General features: G+C 45.6%; 49 pseudogenes; all 49 read left to right on the top strand.

Annotated features, from left to right (window-relative positions):
- Window positions 1-52: 52 nt before the first annotated feature.
- LOC140109379 (5S ribosomal RNA) lies at window positions 53-171 on the top strand (annotated as a pseudogene).
- A 70-nt stretch (window positions 172-241) lies between these two features.
- On the top strand, window positions 242-360 carry LOC140109035 (5S ribosomal RNA; annotated as a pseudogene).
- Window positions 361-430: 70 nt separating this feature from the next.
- Window positions 431-549, top strand: LOC140109265 (5S ribosomal RNA; annotated as a pseudogene).
- A 70-nt stretch (window positions 550-619) lies between these two features.
- On the top strand, window positions 620-738 carry LOC140109464 (5S ribosomal RNA; annotated as a pseudogene).
- A 70-nt stretch (window positions 739-808) lies between these two features.
- Window positions 809-927, top strand: LOC140108995 (5S ribosomal RNA; annotated as a pseudogene).
- Window positions 928-1,185: 258 nt separating this feature from the next.
- On the top strand, window positions 1,186-1,304 carry LOC140109382 (5S ribosomal RNA; annotated as a pseudogene).
- A 70-nt stretch (window positions 1,305-1,374) lies between these two features.
- LOC140109255 (5S ribosomal RNA) lies at window positions 1,375-1,493 on the top strand (annotated as a pseudogene).
- Window positions 1,494-1,563: 70 nt separating this feature from the next.
- On the top strand, window positions 1,564-1,682 carry LOC140109210 (5S ribosomal RNA; annotated as a pseudogene).
- Window positions 1,683-1,752: 70 nt separating this feature from the next.
- On the top strand, window positions 1,753-1,871 carry LOC140109025 (5S ribosomal RNA; annotated as a pseudogene).
- Window positions 1,872-2,122: 251 nt separating this feature from the next.
- LOC140108933 (5S ribosomal RNA) lies at window positions 2,123-2,241 on the top strand (annotated as a pseudogene).
- A 70-nt stretch (window positions 2,242-2,311) lies between these two features.
- LOC140109127 (5S ribosomal RNA) lies at window positions 2,312-2,430 on the top strand (annotated as a pseudogene).
- A 251-nt stretch (window positions 2,431-2,681) lies between these two features.
- On the top strand, window positions 2,682-2,800 carry LOC140109107 (5S ribosomal RNA; annotated as a pseudogene).
- A 259-nt stretch (window positions 2,801-3,059) lies between these two features.
- LOC140109414 (5S ribosomal RNA) lies at window positions 3,060-3,178 on the top strand (annotated as a pseudogene).
- A 258-nt stretch (window positions 3,179-3,436) lies between these two features.
- LOC140109184 (5S ribosomal RNA) lies at window positions 3,437-3,555 on the top strand (annotated as a pseudogene).
- A 70-nt stretch (window positions 3,556-3,625) lies between these two features.
- Window positions 3,626-3,744, top strand: LOC140108994 (5S ribosomal RNA; annotated as a pseudogene).
- Window positions 3,745-3,814: 70 nt separating this feature from the next.
- Window positions 3,815-3,933, top strand: LOC140109024 (5S ribosomal RNA; annotated as a pseudogene).
- A 251-nt stretch (window positions 3,934-4,184) lies between these two features.
- LOC140108932 (5S ribosomal RNA) lies at window positions 4,185-4,303 on the top strand (annotated as a pseudogene).
- A 70-nt stretch (window positions 4,304-4,373) lies between these two features.
- Window positions 4,374-4,492, top strand: LOC140109124 (5S ribosomal RNA; annotated as a pseudogene).
- A 251-nt stretch (window positions 4,493-4,743) lies between these two features.
- On the top strand, window positions 4,744-4,862 carry LOC140109106 (5S ribosomal RNA; annotated as a pseudogene).
- A 259-nt stretch (window positions 4,863-5,121) lies between these two features.
- On the top strand, window positions 5,122-5,240 carry LOC140109412 (5S ribosomal RNA; annotated as a pseudogene).
- Window positions 5,241-5,310: 70 nt separating this feature from the next.
- LOC140109422 (5S ribosomal RNA) lies at window positions 5,311-5,429 on the top strand (annotated as a pseudogene).
- A 70-nt stretch (window positions 5,430-5,499) lies between these two features.
- LOC140108992 (5S ribosomal RNA) lies at window positions 5,500-5,618 on the top strand (annotated as a pseudogene).
- A 70-nt stretch (window positions 5,619-5,688) lies between these two features.
- Window positions 5,689-5,807, top strand: LOC140108991 (5S ribosomal RNA; annotated as a pseudogene).
- Window positions 5,808-5,877: 70 nt separating this feature from the next.
- On the top strand, window positions 5,878-5,996 carry LOC140109034 (5S ribosomal RNA; annotated as a pseudogene).
- Window positions 5,997-6,066: 70 nt separating this feature from the next.
- On the top strand, window positions 6,067-6,185 carry LOC140109264 (5S ribosomal RNA; annotated as a pseudogene).
- Window positions 6,186-6,255: 70 nt separating this feature from the next.
- Window positions 6,256-6,374, top strand: LOC140109463 (5S ribosomal RNA; annotated as a pseudogene).
- Window positions 6,375-6,444: 70 nt separating this feature from the next.
- LOC140108989 (5S ribosomal RNA) lies at window positions 6,445-6,563 on the top strand (annotated as a pseudogene).
- Window positions 6,564-6,821: 258 nt separating this feature from the next.
- On the top strand, window positions 6,822-6,940 carry LOC140109183 (5S ribosomal RNA; annotated as a pseudogene).
- Window positions 6,941-7,010: 70 nt separating this feature from the next.
- Window positions 7,011-7,129, top strand: LOC140109254 (5S ribosomal RNA; annotated as a pseudogene).
- Window positions 7,130-7,199: 70 nt separating this feature from the next.
- LOC140109209 (5S ribosomal RNA) lies at window positions 7,200-7,318 on the top strand (annotated as a pseudogene).
- Window positions 7,319-7,388: 70 nt separating this feature from the next.
- Window positions 7,389-7,507, top strand: LOC140109023 (5S ribosomal RNA; annotated as a pseudogene).
- Window positions 7,508-7,758: 251 nt separating this feature from the next.
- Window positions 7,759-7,877, top strand: LOC140108930 (5S ribosomal RNA; annotated as a pseudogene).
- Window positions 7,878-7,947: 70 nt separating this feature from the next.
- Window positions 7,948-8,066, top strand: LOC140109123 (5S ribosomal RNA; annotated as a pseudogene).
- Window positions 8,067-8,317: 251 nt separating this feature from the next.
- On the top strand, window positions 8,318-8,436 carry LOC140109105 (5S ribosomal RNA; annotated as a pseudogene).
- A 259-nt stretch (window positions 8,437-8,695) lies between these two features.
- On the top strand, window positions 8,696-8,814 carry LOC140109411 (5S ribosomal RNA; annotated as a pseudogene).
- Window positions 8,815-9,072: 258 nt separating this feature from the next.
- LOC140109182 (5S ribosomal RNA) lies at window positions 9,073-9,191 on the top strand (annotated as a pseudogene).
- Window positions 9,192-9,261: 70 nt separating this feature from the next.
- On the top strand, window positions 9,262-9,380 carry LOC140108988 (5S ribosomal RNA; annotated as a pseudogene).
- A 70-nt stretch (window positions 9,381-9,450) lies between these two features.
- Window positions 9,451-9,569, top strand: LOC140109022 (5S ribosomal RNA; annotated as a pseudogene).
- A 251-nt stretch (window positions 9,570-9,820) lies between these two features.
- LOC140108929 (5S ribosomal RNA) lies at window positions 9,821-9,939 on the top strand (annotated as a pseudogene).
- Window positions 9,940-10,009: 70 nt separating this feature from the next.
- Window positions 10,010-10,128, top strand: LOC140109122 (5S ribosomal RNA; annotated as a pseudogene).
- A 251-nt stretch (window positions 10,129-10,379) lies between these two features.
- On the top strand, window positions 10,380-10,498 carry LOC140109103 (5S ribosomal RNA; annotated as a pseudogene).
- A 259-nt stretch (window positions 10,499-10,757) lies between these two features.
- LOC140109410 (5S ribosomal RNA) lies at window positions 10,758-10,876 on the top strand (annotated as a pseudogene).
- A 70-nt stretch (window positions 10,877-10,946) lies between these two features.
- Window positions 10,947-11,065, top strand: LOC140109421 (5S ribosomal RNA; annotated as a pseudogene).
- A 70-nt stretch (window positions 11,066-11,135) lies between these two features.
- On the top strand, window positions 11,136-11,254 carry LOC140108987 (5S ribosomal RNA; annotated as a pseudogene).
- Window positions 11,255-11,324: 70 nt separating this feature from the next.
- Window positions 11,325-11,443, top strand: LOC140108986 (5S ribosomal RNA; annotated as a pseudogene).
- A 70-nt stretch (window positions 11,444-11,513) lies between these two features.
- LOC140108985 (5S ribosomal RNA) lies at window positions 11,514-11,632 on the top strand (annotated as a pseudogene).
- A 259-nt stretch (window positions 11,633-11,891) lies between these two features.
- On the top strand, window positions 11,892-12,010 carry LOC140108984 (5S ribosomal RNA; annotated as a pseudogene).
- A 259-nt stretch (window positions 12,011-12,269) lies between these two features.
- LOC140109134 (5S ribosomal RNA) lies at window positions 12,270-12,388 on the top strand (annotated as a pseudogene).
- A 70-nt stretch (window positions 12,389-12,458) lies between these two features.
- On the top strand, window positions 12,459-12,577 carry LOC140109472 (5S ribosomal RNA; annotated as a pseudogene).
- Window positions 12,578-17,651: the final 5,074 nt, after the last annotated feature.

Genomic DNA, 17,651 nt, shown 5'->3' with positions numbered 1-17,651 from the left:
GTGTTAGTTTCTCTATGAGATAGTAAAAGAAGGTTCAAATTGAACAGCTGCTGTCAATGGCCATTCTAAGCTGAATGTGCCTGCTCTCGTCAGATCGCAGCAGCAATGCAGCTTAAGGCTTGGCAAGTACCAGCATGGGAGACTGGCTGGAAATCCCAAGTTCTGTTGACCTTTTTGAACCTGAAAATTGTGTTAGTTTTTCTATGAGATAGTAAAAGAAGGTTCAAATTGAACAGCTGCTGTCAACGGCCATTCTAAGCTGAATGTGCCTGCTCTCGTCAGATCGCAGCAGCAATGCAGCTTAAGGCTTGGCAAGTACCAGTATGGGAGACTGGCTGGGAATCCCAAGTTCTGTTGACCTTTTTGAACCTGAAAATTGTGTTAGTTTCTCTATGAGATAGTAAAAGAAGGTTCAAATTGAAAAGCTGCTGTCAACGGCCATTCTAAGCTGAATGTGCGTGCTCTCGTCAGATCGCAGCAGCAATGCAGCTTAAGGCTTGGCAAGTACCAGTATGGGAGACTGGCTGGGAATCCCAAGTTCTGTTGACCTTTTTGAACCTGAAAATTGTGTTAGTTTCTCTATGAGATAGTAAAAGAAGGTTCAAATTGAACAGCTGCTGTCAACGGCCATTCTAAGCTGAATGTGCGTGCTCTCGTCAGATCGCAGCAGCATTGCAGCTTAAGGCTTGGCAAGTACCAGCATGGGAGACTGGCTGGGAATCCCAAGTTCCGTTGACCTTTTTGAACCTGAAAATTGTGTTAGTTTCTCTATGAGATAGTAAAAGAAGGTTCAAACTGAACAGCTGCTGTCAACGGCCATTCTAAGCTGAATGTGCCTGCTCTCGTCAGATCGCAGCAGCAATGCAGCTTAAGGCTTGGCAAGTACCAGCATGGGAGACTGGCTGGGAATCCCAAGTTCCGTTGACCTTTTTGAACCTGAAAATTGGGTTAGTTTCTCTATGAGATAGTAAAAGAAGGTTCAAACTGAACAGCTGCTGTCAACGGCCATTCTAAGCTGAATGTGCCTGCTCTCGACAGATCGCAGCAGCAATGCAGCTTAAGGCTTGGCAAGTACCAGCATGGGAGACTGGCTGGGAATCCCAAGTTCCGTTGATATTTTTAACCTGAAAATTGTGTTAGTTTCTCTATGAGATAGTAAAAGAAGGTTCAAACTGAACAGCTGCTGTCAACGGCCATTCTAAGCTGAATGTGCCTGCTCTCGTCAGATCGCAGCATCAATGCAGCTTAAGGCTTGCCAAGTACCAGCATGGGAGACTGGCTGGGAATCCCAAGTTCCGTTGACCTTTTTGAACCTGAAAATTGTGTTAGTTTCTCTATGAGATAGTAAAAGAAGGTTCAAATTGAACAGCTGCTGTCAACGGCCATTCTAAGCTGAATGTGCCTGCTCTCGTCAGATCGCAGCAGCAATGCAGCTTAAGGCTTGGCAAGTACCAGCATGGGAGACTGGCTGGGAATCCCAAGTTCCGTTGAGCTTTTTGAACCTGAAAATTGTGTTAGTTTCTCTATGAGATAGTAAAAGAAAGTAGAAATTAGGCAGCTGCTGTCATCGGCCATTCTAAGCTGAATGTGCCTGCTCTCGTCAGATCGCAGCAGCAATGCAGCTTAAGGCTTGGCAAGTACCAGCATGGGAGACTGGCTGGGAATCCCAAGTTCCGTTGACCTTTTTGAACCTGAAAATTGTTAGTTTCTCTGTCAAAGATGGTAAAAGAAGGTTCAAATTGAACAGCTGCTGTCAACGGCCATTCTAAGCTGAATGTGCCTGCTCTCGTTAGATCGCAGCAGCAATGCAGCTTAAGGCTTGGCAAGTACCAGCATAGGAGACTGGCTGGGAATCCCAAGTTCTGTTGACCTTTTTGAACCTGAAAATTGTGTTAGTTTTTCTATGAGATAGTAAAAGAAGGTTCAAATTGAACAGCTGCTGTCAACGGCCATTCTAAGCTGAATGTGCCTGCTCTCGTCAGATCGCAGCAGCTTAAGGCTTGGCAAGTACCAGCATGGGAGACTGGCTGGGAATCCCAAGTTCCGTTGACCTTTTTGAACCTGAAAATTGTGTTAGTTTCTCTATGAGATAGTAAAAGAAGGTTCAAATTGAACAGCTGCTATCAACGGCCATTCTAAGCTGAATGTGCCTGCTCTCGTCAGTTCGCAGCAGCAATGCAGCTTAAGGCTTGGCAAGTACCAGCATGGGAGACTGGCTGGGAATCCTAAGTTCCGTTGACCTTTTTGAACCTGAAAATTGTTAGTTTCTCTGTCAAAGATGGTAAAAGAAGGTTCAAATTGAACAGCTGCTGTCAACGGCCATTCTAAGCTGAATGTGCCTGCTCTCGTCAGATCGCAGCAGCAATGCAGCTTAAGGCTTGGCCAGTACCAGCATGGGAGACTGGCTGGGAATCCCAAGTTCTGTTGACCTTTTTGAACCTGAAAATTGTGTTAGTTTTTCTATGAGATAGTAAAAGAAGGTTCAAATTGAACAGCTGCTGTCAACGGCCATTCTAAGCTGAATGTGCCTGCTCTCGTCAGATCGCAGCAGCTTAAGGCTTGGCAAGTACCAGCATGGGAGACTGGCTGGGAATCCCAAGTTCTGTTGACCTTTTTGAACCTGAAAATTGTGTTAGTTTTTCTATGAGATAGTAAAAGAAGGTTCAAATTGAACAGCTGCTGTCAACAGCCATTCTAAGCTGAATGTGCCTGCTCTCGTCAGATCGCAGCAGCAATGCAGCTTAAGGCTTGGCAAGTACCAGCATGGGAGACTGGCTGGGAATCCCAAGTTCTGTTGACCTTTTTGAACCTGAAAATTGTGTTAGTTTCTCTATGAGATAGTAAAAGAAGGTTCAAATTGAACAGCTGCTGTCAACAGCCATTCTAAGCTGAATGTGCCTGCTCTCGTCAGTTCGCAGCAGCAATGCAGCTTAAGGCTTGGCAAGTACCAGCATGGGAGACTGGCTGGGAATCCCAAGTTCCGATGACCTTTTTGAACCTGAAAATTGTGTTAGTTTCTCTATGAGATAGTAAAAGAAGGTTCAAATTGAACAGCTGCTGTTAACGGCCATTCTAAGCTGAATGTGCCTGCTCTCGTCAGATTGCAGCAGCAATGCAGCTTAAGGCTTGGCAAGTACCAGCATGGGAGACTGGCAGGGAATCCCAAGTTCCGTTGACCTTTTTGAACCTGAAAATTGTTAGTTTCTCTGTCAAAGATGGTAAAAGAAGGTTCAAATTGAACAGCTGCTGTCAACGGCCATTCTAAGCTGAATGTGCCTGCTCTCGTCAGATCGCAGCAGCAATGCAGCTTAAGGCTTGGCAAGTACCAGCATGGGAGACTGGCTGGGAATCCCAAGTTCCGTTGATATTTTTAACATGAAAATTGTGTTAGTTTCTCTATGAGATAGTAAAAGAAGGTTCAAACTGAACAGCTGCTGTCAACGGCCATTCTAAGCTGAATGTGCCTGCTCTCGTCAGATCGCAGCATCAATGCAGCTTAAGGCTTGGCAAGTACCAGCATGGGAGACTGGCTGGGAATCCCAAGTTCCGTTGACCTTTTTGAACCTGAAAATTGTGTTAGTTTCTCTATGAGATAGTAAAAGAAGGTTCAAATTGAACAGCTGCTGTCAACGGCCATTCTAAGCTGAATGTGCCTGCTCTCGTCAGATCGCAGCAGCAATGCAGCTTAAGGCTTGGCAAGTACCAGCATGGGAGACTGGCTGGGAATCCCAAGTTCCGTTGACCTTTTTGAACCTGAAAATTGTTAGTTTCTCTGTCAAAGATGGTAAAAGAAGGTTCAAATTGAACAGCTGCTGTCAACGGCCATTCTAAGCTGAATGTGCCTGCTCTCGTTAGATCGCAGCAGCAATGCAGCTTAAGGCTTGGCAAGTACCAGCATAGGAGACTGGCTGGGAATCCCAAGTTCTGTTGACCTTTTTGAACCTGAAAATTGTGTTAGTTTTTCTATGAGATAGTAAAAGAAGGTTCAAATTGAACAGCTGCTGTCAACGGCCATTCTAAGCTAAATGTGCCTGCTCTCGTCAGATCGCAGCAGCTTAAGGCTTGGCAAGTACCAGCATGGGAGACTGGCTGGGAATCCCAAGTTCCGTTGACCTTTTTGAACCTGAAAATTGTGTTAGTTTCTCTATGAGATAGTAAAAGAAGGTTCAAATTGAACAGCTGCTATCAACGGCCATTCTAAGCTGAATGTGCCTGCTCTCGTCAGTTCGCAGCAGCAATGCAGCTTAAGGCTTGGCAAGTACCAGCATGGGAGACTGGCTGGGAATCCTAAGTTCCGTTGACCTTTTTGAACCTGAAAATTGTTAGTTTCTCTGTCAAAGATGGTAAAAGAAGGTTCAAATTGAACAGCTGCTGTCAACGGCCATTCTAAGCTGAATGTGCCTGCTCTCGTCAGATCGCAGCAGCAATGCAGCTTAAGGCTTGGCCAGTACCAGCATGGGAGACTGGCTGGGAATCCCAAGTTCTGTTGACCTTTTTGAACCTGAAAATTGTGTTAGTTTTTCTATGAGATAGTAAAAGAAGGTTCAAATTGAACAGCTGCTGTCAACGGCCATTCTAAGCTGAATGTGCCTGCTCTCGTCAGATCGCAGCAGCTTAAGGCTTGGCAAGTACCAGCATGGGAGACTGGCTGGGAATCCCAAGTTCTGTTGACCTTTTTGAACCTGAAAATTGTGTTAGTTTTTCTATGAGATAGTAAAAGAAGGTTCAAATTGAACAGCTGCTGTCAACAGCCATTCTAAGCTGAATGTGCCTGCTCTCGTCAGATCGCAGCAGCAATGCAGCTTAAGGCTTGGCAAGTACCAGCATGGGAGACTGGCTGGGAATCCCAAGTTCTGTTGACCTTTTTGAACCTGAAAATTGTGTTAGTTTCTCTATGAGATAGTAAAAGAAGGTTCAAATTGAACAGCTGCTGTCAACAGCCATTCTAAGCTGAATGTGCCTGCTCTCGTCAGTTCGCAGCAGCAATGCAGCTTAAGGCTTGGCAAGTACCAGCATGGGAGACTGGCTGGGAATCCCAAGTTCCGATGACCTTTTTGAACCTGAAAATTGTGTTAGTTTCTCTATGAGATAGTAAAAGAAGGTTCAAATTGAACAGCTGCTGTTAACGGCCATTCTAAGCTGAATGTGCCTGCTCTCGTCAGATTGCAGCAGCAATGCAGCTTAAGGCTTGGCAAGTACCAGCATGGGAGACTGGCAGGGAATCCCAAGTTCCGTTGACCTTTTTGAACCTGAAAATTGTTAGTTTCTCTGTCAAAGATGGTAAAAGAAGGTTCAAATTGAACAGCTGCTGTCAACGGCCATTCTAAGCTGAATGTGCGTGCTCTCGTCAGATCGCAGCAGCAATGCAGCTTATGGCTTGGCAAGTACCAGCATGGGAGACTGGCTGGGAATCCCAAGTTCTGTTGACCTTTTTGAACCTGAAAATTGGGTTAGTTTCTCTATGAGATAGTAAAAGAAGGTTCAAACTGAACAGCTGCTGTCAACGGCCATTCTAAGCTGAATGTGCCTGCTCTCGTCAGATCGCAGCAGCAATGCAGCTTAAGGCTTGGCAAGTACCAGCATGGGAGACTGGCTGGGAATCCCAAGTTCCGTTGACCTTTTTGAACCTGAAAATTGTGTTAGTTTCTCTATGAGATAGTAAAAGAAGGTTCAAATTGAACAGCTGCTGTCAACGGCCATTCTAAGCTGAATGTGCCTGCTCTCGTCAGATCGCAGCAGCAATGCAGCTTAAGGCTTGGCAAGTACCAGCATGGGAGACTGGCTGGGAATCCCAAGTTCCGTTGACCTTTTTGAACCTGAAAATTGTTAGTTTCTCTGTCAAAGATGGTAAAAGAAGGTTCAAATTGAACAGCTGCTGTCAACGGCCATTCTAAGCTGAATGTGCCTGCTCTCGTCAGATCGCAGCAGCAATGCAGCTTAAGGCTTGGCAAGTACCAGTATGGGAGACTGGCTGGGAATCCCAAGTTCTGTTGACCTTTTTGAACCTGAAAATTGTGTTAGTTTCTCTATGAGATAGTAAAAGAAGGTTCAAATTGAAAAGCTGCTGTCAACGGCCATTCTAAGCTGAATGTGCGTGCTCTCGTCAGATCGCAGCAGCAATGCAGCTTAAGGCTTGGCAAGTACCAGTATGGGAGACTGGCTGGGAATCCCAAGTTCTGTTGACCTTTTTGAACCTGAAAATTGTGTTAGTTTCTCTATGAGATAGTAAAAGAAGGTTCAAATTGAACAGCTGCTGTCAACGGCCATTCTAAGCTGAATGTGCGTGCTCTCGTCAGATCGCAGCAGCATTGCAGCTTAAGGCTTGGCAAGTACCAGCATGGGAGACTGGCTGGGAATCCCAAGTTCCGTTGACCTTTTTGAACCTGAAAATTGTGTTAGTTTCTCTATGAGATAGTAAAAGAAGGTTCAAACTGAACAGCTGCTGTCAACGGCCATTCTAAGCTGAATGTGCCTGCTCTCGTCAGATCGCAGCAGCAATGCAGCTTAAGGCTTGGCAAGTACCAGCATGGGAGACTGGCTGGGAATCCCAAGTTCCGTTGACCTTTTTGAACCTGAAAATTGGGTTAGTTTCTCTATGAGATAGTAAAAGAAGGTTCAAACTGAACAGCTGCTGTCAACGGCCATTCTAAGCTGAATGTGCCTGCTCTCGTCAGATCGCAGCAGCAATGCAGCTTAAGGCTTGGCAAGTACCAGCATGGGAGACTGGCTGGGAATCCCAAGTTCCGTTGATATTTTTAACCTGAAAATTGTGTTAGTTTCTCTATGAGATAGTAAAAGAAGGTTCAAACTGAACAGCTGCTGTCAACGGCCATTCTAAGCTGAATGTGCCTGCTCTCGTCAGATCGCAGCATCAATGCAGCTTAAGGCTTGGCAAGTACCAGCATGGGAGACTGGCTGGGAATCCCAAGTTCCGTTGACCTTTTTGAACCTGAAAATTGTGTTAGTTTCTCTATGAGATAGTAAAAGAAGGTTCAAATTGAACAGCTGCTGTCAACGGCCATTCTAAGCTGAATGTGCCTGCTCTCGTCAGATCGCAGCAGCAATGCAGCTTAAGGCTTGGCAAGTACCAGCATGGGAGACTGGCTGGGAATCCCAAGTTCCGTTGAGCTTTTTGAACCTGAAAATTGTGTTAGTTTCTCTATGAGATAGTAAAAGAAAGTAGAAATTAGGCAGCTGCTGTCATCGGCCATTCTAAGCTGAATGTGCCTGCTCTCGTCAGATCGCAGCAGCAATGCAGCTTAAGGCTTGGCAAGTACCAGCATGGGAGACTGGCTGGGAATCCCAAGTTCCGTTGACCTTTTTGAACCTGAAAATTGTTAGTTTCTCTGTCAAAGATGGTAAAAGAAGGTTCAAATTGAACAGCTGCTGTCAACGGCCATTCTAAGCTGAATGTGCCTGCTCTCGTTAGATCGCAGCAGCAATGCAGCTTAAGGCTTGGCAAGTACCAGCATAGGAGACTGGCTGGGAATCCCAAGTTCTGTTGACCTTTTTGAACCTGAAAATTGTGTTAGTTTTTCTATGAGATAGTAAAAGAAGGTTCAAATTGAACAGCTGCTGTCAACGGCCATTCTAAGCTGAATGTGCCTGCTCTCGTCAGATCGCAGCAGCTTAAGGCTTGGCAAGTACCAGCATGGGAGACTGGCTGGGAATCCCAAGTTCCGTTGACCTTTTTGAACCTGAAAATTGTGTTAGTTTCTCTATGAGATAGTAAAAGAAGGTTCAAATTGAACAGCTGCTATCAACGGCCATTCTAAGCTGAATGTGCCTGCTCTCGTCAGTTCGCAGCAGCAATGCAGCTTAAGGCTTGGCAAGTACCAGCATGGGAGACTGGCTGGGAATCCTAAGTTCCGTTGACCTTTTTGAACCTGAAAATTGTTAGTTTCTCTGTCAAAGATGGTAAAAGAAGGTTCAAATTGAACAGCTGCTGTCAACGGCCATTCTAAGCTGAATGTGCCTGCTCTCGTCAGATCGCAGCAGCAATGCAGCTTAAGGCTTGGCCAGTACCAGCATGGGAGACTGGCTGGGAATCCCAAGTTCTGTTGACCTTTTTGAACCTGAAAATTGTGTTAGTTTTTCTATGAGATAGTAAAAGAAGGTTCAAATTGAACAGCTGCTGTCAACGGCCATTCTAAGCTGAATGTGCCTGCTCTCGTCAGATCGCAGCAGCTTAAGGCTTGGCAAGTACCAGCATGGGAGACTGGCTGGGAATCCCAAGTTCTGTTGACCTTTTTGAACCTGAAAATTGTGTTAGTTTTTCTATGAGATAGTAAAAGAAGGTTCAAATTGAACAGCTGCTGTCAACAGCCATTCTAAGCTGAATGTGCCTGCTCTCGTCAGATCGCAGCAGCAATGCAGCTTAAGGCTTGGCAAGTACCAGCATGGGAGACTGGCTGGGAATCCCAAGTTCTGTTGACCTTTTTGAACCTGAAAATTGTGTTAGTTTCTCTATGAGATAGTAAAAGAAGGTTCAAATTGAACAGCTGCTGTCAACAGCCATTCTAAGCTGAATGTGCCTGCTCTCGTCAGTTCGCAGCAGCAATGCAGCTTAAGGCTTGGCAAGTACCAGCATGGGAGACTGGCTGGGAATCCCAAGTTCCGATGACCTTTTTGAACCTGAAAATTGTGTTAGTTTCTCTATGAGATAGTAAAAGAAGGTTCAAATTGAACAGCTGCTGTTAACGGCCATTCTAAGCTGAATGTGCCTGCTCTCGTCAGATTGCAGCAGCAATGCAGCTTAAGGCTTGGCAAGTACCAGCATGGGAGACTGGCAGGGAATCCCAAGTTCCGTTGACCTTTTTGAACCTGAAAATTGTTAGTTTTTCTGTCAAAGATGGTAAAAGAAGGTTCAAATTGAACAGCTGCTGTCAACGGCCATTCTAAGCTGAATGTGCCTGCTCTCGTCAGATCGCAGCAGCAATGCAGCTTAAGGCTTGGCAAGTACCAGCATGGGAGACTGGCTGGGAATCCCAAGTTCCGTTGATATTTTTAACATGAAAATTGTGTTAGTTTCTCTATGAGATAGTAAAAGAAGGTTCAAACTGAACAGCTGCTGTCAACGGCCATTCTAAGCTGAATGTGCCTGCTCTCGTCAGATCGCAGCATCAATGCAGCTTAAGGCTTGGCAAGTACCAGCATGGGAGACTGGCTGGGAATCCCAAGTTCCGTTGACCTTTTTGAACCTGAAAATTGTGTTAGTTTCTCTATGAGATAGTAAAAGAAGGTTCAAATTGAACAGCTGCTGTCAACGGCCATTCTAAGCTGAATGTGCCTGCTCTCGTCAGATCGCAGCAGCAATGCAGCTTAAGGCTTGGCAAGTACCAGCATGGGAGACTGGCTGGGAATCCCAAGTTCCGTTGACCTTTTTGAACCTGAAAATTGTTAGTTTCTCTGTCAAAGATGGTAAAAGAAGGTTCAAATTGAACAGCTGCTGTCAACGGCCATTCTAAGCTGAATGTGCCTGCTCTCGTTAGATCGCAGCAGCAATGCAGCTTAAGGCTTGGCAAGTACCAGCATAGGAGACTGGCTGGGAATCCCAAGTTCTGTTGACCTTTTTGAACCTGAAAATTGTGTTAGTTTTTCTATGAGATAGTAAAAGAAGGTTCAAATTGAACAGCTGCTGTCAACGGCCATTCTAAGCTGAATGTGCCTGCTCTCGTCAGATCGCAGCAGCTTAAGGCTTGGCAAGTACCAGCATGGGAGACTGGCTGGGAATCCCAAGTTCCGTTGACCTTTTTGAACCTGAAAATTGTGTTAGTTTCTCTATGAGATAGTAAAAGAAGGTTCAAATTGAACAGCTGCTATCAACGGCCATTCTAAGCTGAATGTGCCTGCTCTCGTCAGTTCGCAGCAGCAATGCAGCTTAAGGCTTGGCAAGTACCAGCATGGGAGACTGGCTGGGAATCCTAAGTTCCGTTGACCTTTTTGAACCTGAAAATTGTTAGTTTCTCTGTCAAAGATGGTAAAAGAAGGTTCAAATTGAACAGCTGCTGTCAACGGCCATTCTAAGCTGAATGTGCCTGCTCTCGTCAGATCGCAGCAGCAATGCAGCTTAAGGCTTGGCCAGTACCAGCATGGGAGACTGGCTGGGAATCCCAAGTTCTGTTGACCTTTTTGAACCTGAAAATTGTGTTAGTTTTTCTATGAGATAGTAAAAGAAGGTTCAAATTGAACAGCTGCTGTCAACGGCCATTCTAAGCTGAATGTGCCTGCTCTCGTCAGATCGCAGCAGCTTAAGGCTTGGCAAGTACCAGCATGGGAGACTGGCTGGGAATCCCAAGTTCTGTTGACCTTTTTGAACCTGAAAATTGTGTTAGTTTTTCTATGAGATAGTAAAAGAAGGTTCAAATTGAACAGCTGCTGTCAACAGCCATTCTAAGCTGAATGTGCCTGCTCTCGTCAGATCGCAGCAGCAATGCAGCTTAAGGCTTGGCAAGTACCAGCATGGGAGACTGGCTGGGAATCCCAAGTTCTGTTGACCTTTTTGAACCTGAAAATTGTGTTAGTTTCTCTATGAGATAGTAAAAGAAGGTTCAAATTGAACAGCTGCTGTCAACAGCCATTCTAAGCTGAATGTGCCTGCTCTCGTCAGTTCGCAGCAGCAATGCAGCTTAAGGCTTGGCAAGTACCAGCATGGGAGACTGGCTGGGAATCCCAAGTTCCGATGACCTTTTTGAACCTGAAAATTGTGTTAGTTTCTCTATGAGATAGTAAAAGAAGGTTCAAATTGAACAGCTGCTGTTAACGGCCATTCTAAGCTGAATGTGCCTGCTCTCGTCAGATTGCAGCAGCAATGCAGCTTAAGGCTTGGCAAGTACCAGCATGGGAGACTGGCAGGGAATCCCAAGTTCCGTTGACCTTTTTGAACCTGAAAATTGTTAGTTTCTCTGTCAAAGATGGTAAAAGAAGGTTCAAATTGAACAGCTGCTGTCAACGGCCATTCTAAGCTGAATGTGCGTGCTCTCGTCAGATCGCAGCAGCAATGCAGCTTATGGCTTGGCAAGTACCAGCATGGGAGACTGGCTGGGAATCCCAAGTTCTGTTGACCTTTTTGAACCTGAAAATTGGGTTAGTTTCTCTATGAGATAGTAAAAGAAGGTTCAAACTGAACAGCTGCTGTCAACGGCCATTCTAAGCTGAATGTGCCTGCTCTCGTCAGATCGCAGCAGCAATGCAGCTTAAGGCTTGGCAAGTACCAGCATGGGAGACTGGCTGGGAATCCCAAGTTCCGTTGACCTTTTTGAACCTGAAAATTGTGTTAGTTTCTCTATGAGATAGTAAAAGAAGGTTCAAATTGAACAGCTGCTGTCAACGGCCATTCTAAGCTGAATGTGCCTGCTCTCGTCAGATCGCAGCAGCAATGCAGCTTAAGGCTTGGCAAGTACCAGCATGGGAGACTGGCTGGGAATCCCAAGTTCCGTTGACCTTTTTGAACCTGAAAATTGTTAGTTTCTCTGTCAAAGATGGTAAAAGAAGGTTCAAATTGAACAGCTGCTGTCAACGGCCATTCTAAGCTGAATGTGCCTGCTCTCGTCAGATCGCAGCAGCAATGCAGCTTAAGGCTTGGCAAGTACCAGCATGGGAGACTGGCTGGGAATCCCAAGTTCCGTTGACCTTTTTGAACCTGAAAATTGTGTTAGTTTCTCTATGAGATAGTAAAAGAAGGTTCAAACTGAACAGCTGCTGTCAACAGCCATTCTAAGCTGAATGTGCCTGCTCTCGTCAGATCGCAGCAGCAATGCAGCTTAAGGCTTGGCAAGTACCAGCATGGGAGACTGGCTGCGAATCCCATGTTCCGTTGACCTTTTTGAACCTGAAAATTGTGTTAGTTTCTCTATGAGATAGTAAAAGAAGGTTCAAATTGAACAGCTACTGTCAACGGCCATTCTAAGCTGAATGTGCCTGCTCTCGTCAGATCGCAGCAGCAATGCAGCTTAAGGCTTGGCAAGTACCAGCATGGGAGACTGGCTGGGAATCCCAAGTTCCGTTGACCTTTTTGAACCTGAAAATTGTTAGTTTCTCTGTCAAAGATGGTAAAAGAAGGATCAAATTGAACAGCTGCTGTCAACGGCCATTCTAAGCTGAATGTGCCTGCTCTCGTCAGATCGCAGCAGCAATGCAGCTTAAGGCTTGGCAAGTACCAGCATGGGAGACTGGCTGGGAATCCCAAGTTCTGTTGACATTTTTGAACCTGAAAATTGTGTTAGTTTCTCTATGAGATAGTAAAAGAAGGTTCAAACTGAACAGCTGCTGTCAATGGCCATTCTAAGCTGAATGTGCCTGCTCTCGTCAGATCGCAGCAGCAATGCAGCTTAAGGCTTGGCAAGTACCAGCATGGGAGACTGGCTGGGAATCCCAAGTTCCGTTGACCTTTTTGAACCTGAAAATTGTGTTAGTTTCTCTATGAGATAGTAAAAGAAGGTTCAAACTGAACAGCTGCTGTCAACTGCCATTCTAAGCTGAATGTGCCTGCTCTCGTCAGATCGCAGCATCAATGCAGCTTAAGGCTTGGCAAGTACCAGCATGGGAGGCTGGCTGGGAATCCCAAGTTCTGTTGACCTTTTTGAACCTGAAAATTGTGTTAGTTTCTCTATGAGATAGTAAAAGAAGGTTCAAACTGAACAGCTGCTGTCAACGGCCATTCTAAGCTGAATGTGCCTGCTCTCGTCAGATCGCAGCAGCAATGCAGCTTAAGGCTTGGCAAGTAACAGCATGGGAGACTGGCTGGGAATCCCAAGTTCCGTTGACCTTTTTGAACCTGAAAATTGTGTTAGTTTCTCTATGAGATAGTAAAAGAAGGTTCAAATTGAACAGCTGCTATCAACGGCCATTCTAAGCTGAATGTGCCTGCTCTCGTCAGATCGCAGCAGCAATGCAGCTTAAGGCTTGGCAAGTACCAGCATGGGAGACTGGCTGGGAATCCCAAGTTCCGTTGACCTTTTTGAACCTGAAAATTGTGTTAGTTTCTCTATAAGATAGTAAAAGAAGGTTCAAATTGAACAGCTGCTGTCAACGGCCATTCTAAGCTGAATGTGCCTGCTCTCGTCAGATCGCAGCAGCAATGCAGCTTAAGGCTTGGCAAGTACCAGCATGGGAGACTGGCTGGGAATCCCAAGTTCCGTTGACCTTTTTGAACCTGAAAATTGTGTTAGTTTCTCTATGAGATAGTAAAAGAAGGTTCAAATTGAACAGCTGCTGTCAACGGCCATTCTAAGCTGAATGTGCCTGCTCTCGTCAGATTGCAGCAGCAATGCAGCTTAAGGCTTGGCAAGTACCAGCATGGGAGACTGGCTGGGAATCCCAAGTTCCGTTGACCTTTTTGAACCTGAAAATTGTTAGTTTCTCTGTCAAAGATGGTAAAAGAAGGTTCAAATTGAACAGCTGCTGTCAACGGCCATTCTAAGCTGAATGTGCCTGCTCTCGTCAGATCGCAGCAGCAATGCAGCTTAAGGCTTGGCAAGTACCAGCATGGGAGACTGGCTTGGAATCCCATGCTCCGTTGACCTTTTTGAACCTGAAAATTGTGTTAGTTTCTCTATGAGATAGTAAAAGAAGGTTCAAACTGAACAGCTGCTGTCAACGGCCATTCTAAGCTGAATGTGCCTGCTCTCGTCAGATCGCAGCAGCAATGCAGCTTAAGGCTTGGCAAGTACCAGCATGGGAGACTGGCTGGGAATCCCAAGTTCCGTTGACCTTTTTGAACCTGAAAATTGTGTTAGTTTCTCTATGAGATAGTAAAAGAAGGTTCAAACTGAACAGCTGCTGTCAACGGCCATTCTAAGCTGAATGTGCCTGCTCTCGTCAGATTGCAGCATCAATGCAGCTTAAGGCTTGGCAAGTACCAGCATGGGAGACTGGCTGGGAATCCCAAGTTCCGTTGACCTTTTTGAACCTGAAAATTGGGTTAGTTTCTCTATGAGATAGTAAAAGAAGGTTCAAATTGAACAGCTGCTGTCAACAGCCATTCTAAGCTGAATGTGCCTGCTCTCGTCAGATCGCAGCAGCAATGCAGCTTAAGGCTTGGCAAGTACCAGCATGGGAGACTGGCTGGGAATCCCAAGTTCCGTTGATATTTTTAACATGAAAATTGTGTTAGTTTCTCTATGAGATAGTAAAAGAAGGTTCAAACTGAACAGCTGCTGTCAACGGCCATTCTAAGCTGAATGTGCCTGCTCTCGTCAGATCGCAGCATCAATGCAGCTTAAGGCTTGGCAAGTACCAGCATGGGAGACTGGCTGGGAATCCCAAGTTCCGTTGACCTTTTTGAACCTGAAAATTGTGTTAGTTTCTCTATGAGATAGTAAAAGAAGGTTCAAATTGAACAGCTGCTGTCAACGGCCATTCTAAGCTGAATGTGCCTGCTCTCGTCAGATCGCAGCAGCAATGCAGCTTAAGGCTTGGCAAGTACCAGCATGGGAGACTGGCTGGGAATCCCAAGTTCCGTTGACCTTTTTGAACCTGAAAATTGTTAGTTTCTCTGTCAAAGATGGTAAAAGAAGGTTCAAATTGAACAGCTGCTGTCAACGGCCATTCTAAGCTGAATGTGCCTGCTCTCGTTAGATCGCAGCAGCAATGCAGCTTAAGGCTTGGCAAGTACCAGCATAGGAGACTGGCTGGGAATCCCAAGTTCTGTTGACCTTTTTGAACCTGAAAATTGTGTTAGTTTTTCTATGAGATAGTAAAAGAAGGTTCAAATTGAACAGCTGCTGTCAACGGCCATTCTAAGCTGAATGTGCCTGCTCTCGTCAGATCGCAGCAGCTTAAGGCTTGGCAAGTACCAGCATGGGAGACTGGCTGGGAATCCCAAGTTCCGTTGACCTTTTTGAACCTGAAAATTGTGTTAGTTTCTCTATGAGATAGTAAAAGAAGGTTCAAATTGAACAGCTGCTATCAACGGCCATTCTAAGCTGAATGTGCCTGCTCTCGTCAGTTCGCAGCAGCAATGCAGCTTAAGGCTTGGCAAGTACCAGCATGGGAGACTGGCTGGGAATCCTAAGTTCCGTTGACCTTTTTGAACCTGAAAATTGTTAGTTTCTCTGTCAAAGATGGTAAAAGAAGGTTCAAATTGAACAGCTGCTGTCAACGGCCATTCTAAGCTGAATGTGCCTGCTCTCGTCAGATCGCAGCAGCAATGCAGCTTAAGGCTTGGCCAGTACCAGCATGGGAGACTGGCTGGGAATCCCAAGTTCTGTTGACCTTTTTGAACCTGAAAATTGTGTTAGTTTTTCTATGAGATAGTAAAAGAAGGTTCAAATTGAACAGCTGCTGTCAACGGCCATTCTAAGCTGAATGTGCCTGCTCTCGTCAGATCGCAGCAGCTTAAGGCTTGGCAAGTACCAGCATGGGAGACTGGCTGGGAATCCCAAGTTCTGTTGACCTTTTTGAACCTGAAAATTGTGTTAGTTTTTCTATGAGATAGTAAAAGAAGGTTCAAATTGAACAGCTGCTGTCAACAGCCATTCTAAGCTGAATGTGCCTGCTCTCGTCAGATCGCAGCAGCAATGCAGCTTAAGGCTTGGCAAGTACCAGCATGGGAGACTGGCTGGGAATCCCAAGTTCTGTTGACCTTTTTGAACCTGAAAATTGTGTTAGTTTCTCTATGAGATAGTAAAAGAAGGTTCAAATTGAACAGCTGCTGTCAACAGCCATTCTAAGCTGAATGTGCCTGCTCTCGTCAGTTCGCAGCAGCAATGCAGCTTAAGGCTTGGCAAGTACCAGCATGGGAGACTGGCTGGGAATCCCAAGTTCCGATGACCTTTTTGAACCTGAAAATTGTGTTAGTTTCTCTATGAGATAGTAAAAGAAGGTTCAAATTGAACAGCTGCTGTTAACGGCCATTCTAAGCTGAATGTGCCTGCTCTCGTCAGATTGCAGCAGCAATGCAGCTTAAGGCTTGGCAAGTACCAGCATGGGAGACTGGCAGGGAATCCCAAGTTCCGTTGACCTTTTTGAACCTGAAAATTGTTAGTTTCTCTGTCAAAGATGGTAAAAGAAGGTTCAAATTGAACAGCTGCTGTCAACGGCCATTCTAAGCTGAATGTGCGTGCTCTCGTCAGATCGCAGCAGCAATGCAGCTTATGGCTTGGCAAGTACCAGCATGGGAGACTGGCTGGGAATCCCAAGTTCTGTTGACCTTTTTGAACCTGAAAATTGGGTTAGTTTCTCTATGAGATAGTAAAAGAAGGTTCAAACTGAACAGCTGCTGTCAACGGCCATTCTAAGCTGAATGTGCCTGCTCTCGTCAGATCGCAGCAGCAATGCAGCTTAAGGCTTGGCAAGTACCAGCATGGGAGACTGGCTGGGAATCCCAAGTTCCGTTGACCTTTTTGAACCTGAAAATTGTGTTAGTTTCTCTATGAGATAGTAAAAGAAGGTTCAAATTGAACAGCTGCTGTCAACGGCCATTCTAAGCTGAATGTGCCTGCTCTCGTCAGATCGCAGCAGCAATGCAGCTTAAGGCTTGGCAAGTACCAGCATGGGAGACTGGCTGGGAATCCCAAGTTCCGTTGACCTTTTTGAACCTGAAAATTGTTAGTTTCTCTGTCAAAGATGGTAAAAGAAGGTTCAAATTGAACAGCTGCTGTCAACGGCCATTCTAAGCTGAATGTGCCTGCTCTCGTCAGATCGCAGCAGCAATGCAGCTTAAGGCTTGGCAAGTACCAGCATGGGAGACTGGCTGGGAATCCCAAGTTCCGTTGACCTTTTTGAACCTGAAAATTGTGTTAGTTTCTCTATGAGATAGTAAAAGAAGGTTCAAACTGAACAGCTGCTGTCAACAGCCATTCTAAGCTGAATGTGCCTGCTCTCGTCAGATCGCAGCAGCAATGCAGCTTAAGGCTTGGCAAGTACCAGCATGGGAGACTGGCTGCGAATCCCATGTTCCGTTGACCTTTTTGAACCTGAAAATTGTGTTAGTTTCTCTATGAGATAGTAAAAGAAGGTTCAAATTGAACAGCTACTGTCAACGGCCATTCTAAGCTGAATGTGCCTGCTCTCGTCAGATCGCAGCAGCAATGCAGCTTAAGGCTTGGCAAGTACCAGCATGGGAGACTGGCTGGGAATCCCAAGTTCCGTTGACCTTTTTGAACCTGAAAATTGTTAGTTTCTCTGTCAAAGATGGTAAAAGAAGGATCAAATTGAACAGCTGCTGTCAACGGCCATTCTAAGCTGAATGTGCCTGCTCTCGTCAGATCGCAGCAGCAATGCAGCTTAAGGCTTGGCAAGTACCAGCATGGGAGACTGGCTGGGAATCCCAAGTTCTGTTGACATTTTTGAACCTGAAAATTGTGTTAGTTTCTCTATGAGATAGTAAAAGAAGGTTCAAACTGAACAGCTGCTGTCAATGGCCATTCTAAGCTGAATGTGCCTGCTCTCGTCAGATCGCAGCAGCAATGCAGCTTAAGGCTTGGCAAGTACCAGCATGGGAGACTGGCTGGGAATCCCAAGTTCCGTTGACCTTTTTGAACCTGAAAATTGTGTTAGTTTCTCTATGAGATAGTAAAAGAAGGTTCAAACTGAACAGCTGCTGTCAACTGCCATTCTAAGCTGAATGTGCCTGCTCTCGTCAGATCGCAGCATCAATGCAGCTTAAGGCTTGGCAAGTACCAGCATGGGAGGCTGGCTGGGAATCCCAA

The sequence above is a fragment of the Engystomops pustulosus genome, unplaced genomic scaffold (genome assembly GCF_040894005.1).
Source record: "Engystomops pustulosus unplaced genomic scaffold, aEngPut4.maternal MAT_SCAFFOLD_200, whole genome shotgun sequence".
Lineage (NCBI taxonomy): Eukaryota > Metazoa > Chordata > Amphibia > Anura > Leptodactylidae > Engystomops > Engystomops pustulosus.
The sequence above is the reverse complement of the archived record's forward strand: the minus strand, read 5'-3'. Positions and strand labels throughout refer to the sequence as shown.